Here is a 3605-nt window from a genome sequence, read left to right on the forward strand (position 1 = left end):
AGCCGTAGCAGCAGCAGCTACCCCCGCCCGCTGGGCCGCCGTGACCAACCCTTGGATGGGGGTGGTCCATGCGTACACGATGCCCGTGCCACGGGCCCCCATCCCGGCTGGGATCTTCGGCCCCCGCCCCGGTGTGCATCAGGCGCTGCTCGCCGCCCCGGGTGGCTACCCCGTCGCGGCACCTCCGTACGCCGCCGCGGCCATGCCTGGCTACACCGCCCCTCCGGCCGCGGCTGCCGCACTCCTGCCGGCCCCTTGGGATCCGGCTCTCCTTGCGGCGCTTCACTCCGCCCCTACACCCAACATGTACACCGGAGGCGGCGACTGGTATATGGACTCCGGGGCTACCACCCACATGACTTCCAACCCTGGTAACCTCAATTCCGTATTTCCAGTTTCTACTGCATGTCGTATCACTGTTGGGGACGGGTCTTCCCTTCCCATTACTCATGTCGGTCATGGTTCCTTTCCATCTAACTGTACGCCTATTCATATGTCTAATGTCTTAGTTTCACCTGAGTTAGTCACTAATCTTGTTTCCGTTCGCTCTCTTACACGTGAAAATCGTATAACTGTTGAATTTGACGAAGAGGGTTTTTCTGTCAAGGATGCCCGTACCCGTGCTCCATCGATGTGACAGCCCGGACGACCTCTACCCGGTGAACTCCACCGCCGCTTCCACATCCGCTTCGGTCGCTCTCTCCGCCACGGTGGACCTTTGGCATGCTCGGCTGGGACATCCGAACCCAGCCACCCTTCGTCATATTCTTAGGACTTTTTCATTCACGTGTAATAAAATCGATGATCACACTTGTCATGCTTGTCGTCTCGGCAAGCACGTCCATCTTCCGTTTAGCGCGTCCTCATCAGTGGCGTCGTATCCATTTGAGTTGATTCATAGTGATTTGTTGACATCTCCTGTTGCCAGTAATACAGATTTTTTATACTATATTGTCATACTTGATGATTTTTCGCACTAAGTGTGGACCTTCTTGTTGCGGAGAAAATCCGATGCACTCTCCGTTCTCACTACATTTTACTCCTATGTCGCTACACAGTTTGGGCGTCCCATTCATGCCTTGCAGACTGACAAGGGGAATTAGTTCGACAACGTCGGGGTTCGCACTCTCCTTGCCACACACGACACGATTTTTCGTCTCATCTGCCTGTATACCTCACAACAAAATGGTCGCGCTGAACGGATCCTTCGCACCCTAAATGATTGTGTGCGCACTCTTCTCTTCCACGCTAATGTCCCGCCCCGGTTTTGGCCGGACGCTCTCTCCACCGCCTCTCTCCTCATCAACATTCGTTCGAGTCGTGCTCGTGGGAACTTTGCACCACATCATCTCCTCTTTGGTAGCCCACCTTCCTATGATGATCTTTGTGTTTTTGGGTGTCTCTATTATCCTAGCATCGCCTCCACTACTCCTCATAAACTCGCACCTCGCTCTGTGGCATGCATCTTTCTCGGATACCCACCAAACACCAAAGGTTATCGTTGCTATGATCCGGTTTCCCACCGAGTTTTCACTTCACGACCCGTTTACTTTGACGAGAGGTCTTTTCCCTTTCACCAGGTACCGCCACCGGCCGACTCGCCATCGTCACCCGTGCCTATCGGTGCCCCTAGGGGAGGCCGCTCACTTGCGCTTGGGGCCCCTCCCGGCTTCAGGCCCCCTGCAGCGCGTGGGCCTCCCCTGGCTTCGGCTCCCCCGCCGCGCCTGGGCCTCGCTCTGGGTCCGCGATGTCGGACCCGCCCCCCTGCCGGCGGCCACGGCACCTCCGACTCCCGTTGAGTCCGTAGCCCGGTCAGCGAGCGCATCCCATGTGCCTGACCTGGGCTCCTCGACGGCTTCCGCCGGCCCGGCTGCCTCCTTGCCGGCGGCCACGCTGCCCCCAACTCCCGTTGAGTCCCTAGCCCGGTCAGCGAGCACATCCCCTGCGCCTGACCCTGGCTCCTCGACGGCTTCTTTGCCTGCCTCGTCGCCGGCCTCGTTCGCCTCATCAGCTGCGCCGCCGACCCCGCCGACCACCCCGGACACCCGCATGGTCACTCGTGCTCGCGCCGGTATTCACCAGCCCAACACGCGTTATTCTGCGTATGAGTACCTCTCCCGTCGTCCGCTCTCCCGTCGTCACCTCTCCCGTCGTCCGCTCGAGCTGCACATCGCGATCTGCATTGGCTCGCGGCGATGCAGGAGGAGTTCGACGCGCTGGTGCGCAACCGCACCTGGCAGCTTGTCCCGAGGCCACCCCATGCCAATGTCATCTCTGGCAAGTGGGTCTTCCGGCATAAGACTCGCCCTGACGGGTCTCTCGAGCGCTATAAGGCTCGGTGGGTGGTCCGCGGGTTTCGGCAGCGCGCTGGAGTCGACTTCACCGACACATTCGCCCCGGTTGTCAAACCAGGCACGATTCGCGTGGTCGTTCTTGCATGGCCATCTCTCGGAGCAGGTTTTCTGTCAGCAGTCGACCGACTTCGTCGACGCGGCTCAGCCTGACCATGTGTGCCTACTCTCCCGCTCTTTGTACGGGTTGAAGCAAGCCCCTCGCGCCTGGTACCGGCGGATCGCCGGTTTTCTGCAGCAGCTCGGGTTCCGAGCTACTCGCTCCGACGCCTCGCTGTTTGTCTACCACCAGGCTCCGGCGACCGCTTACCTGCTCCTATATGTCGACGACATCATCCTGACGGCTTCCTCGCCCGAGCTCCTTCGCCATCATACTGCTCGCCTCAGCGCTGAGTTCGCCATTAAGGACCTCGGCTCGTTGCACTACTTCCTCGGCATTGAGGTGGTACGACGCGCCGATGGGTTCTTTCTTCACTAGCAGCAGTATGCACAGGACCTTCTAGAGCGGGCAGGCATGCTTAACTACAAGCCTGTCCCCACGCCTATCGACACGAAGGCCAAGGTCTCTGCGCTCGACGGCTCACCCGCGCCAGATGCAGCGTTCTACCGCTCCATCGTCGGCGCTCTCCAATACTTGACACTCACTCGGCCAGACCTGCAGCCGTCCAGCAGGTGTGTCTCCACATGCACGCCCCTCGCGACACTCACTGGAATCTGGTGAAGCGGATTCTTCGGTACATCCGCGGCACCACGGCTCTGGGTCTTACGTTGACGGCCTCGCCCTCGACTGACCTGGTCGCCTACAGTGACGCCGATTGGGCTGCCTGCCCGGACACACGCCGCTCGACTTCAGGCTATTTGCGTCTACCTGTAGCCCTCGCTCATATCGTGGTCGTCTAAACGACAACCCACGGTATCCCACTCCAGTGCCGAGGCTGAGTATCATGCTGTTGCCAATGCCGTCGCCGAGTGCTCGTGGCTTCGACAGCTTCTCTAGGAGTTGCTTCTTGATGTCCCGAAGGCCACCATTGTCTACTGTGACAATGTCTCTGCGGTCTACCTCTCCGCCAACCCCGTTCATCATCGTCGCAGGAAGCACATTGAGCTCGATATTCACTTCATGCAAGAGCAGGTGGCTCTTGGGCGCGCCCGCGTTCTTCATGTTCCCACCGCTCAGCAGTTTGCCGATGTCATGATGAAGAGGTTACCGACGCCTACATTTGGGGAGTTCCGGTCTAGTCTATGCGCATGTAT

At 59.2% G+C, this 3605-nt stretch overlaps 1 pseudogene; it reads left to right on the forward strand.

Annotated features, from left to right (window-relative positions):
- Positions 1–2865: 2865 nt before the first annotated feature.
- LOC119332912 overlaps positions 2866–3605 on the forward strand; it is a 7318-nt pseudogene continuing 6578 nt past the window's right edge.

Source organism: Triticum dicoccoides, chromosome 7A, assembly GCF_002162155.2.
Source record: "Triticum dicoccoides isolate Atlit2015 ecotype Zavitan chromosome 7A, WEW_v2.0, whole genome shotgun sequence".
Lineage (NCBI taxonomy): Eukaryota > Viridiplantae > Streptophyta > Magnoliopsida > Poales > Poaceae > Triticum > Triticum dicoccoides.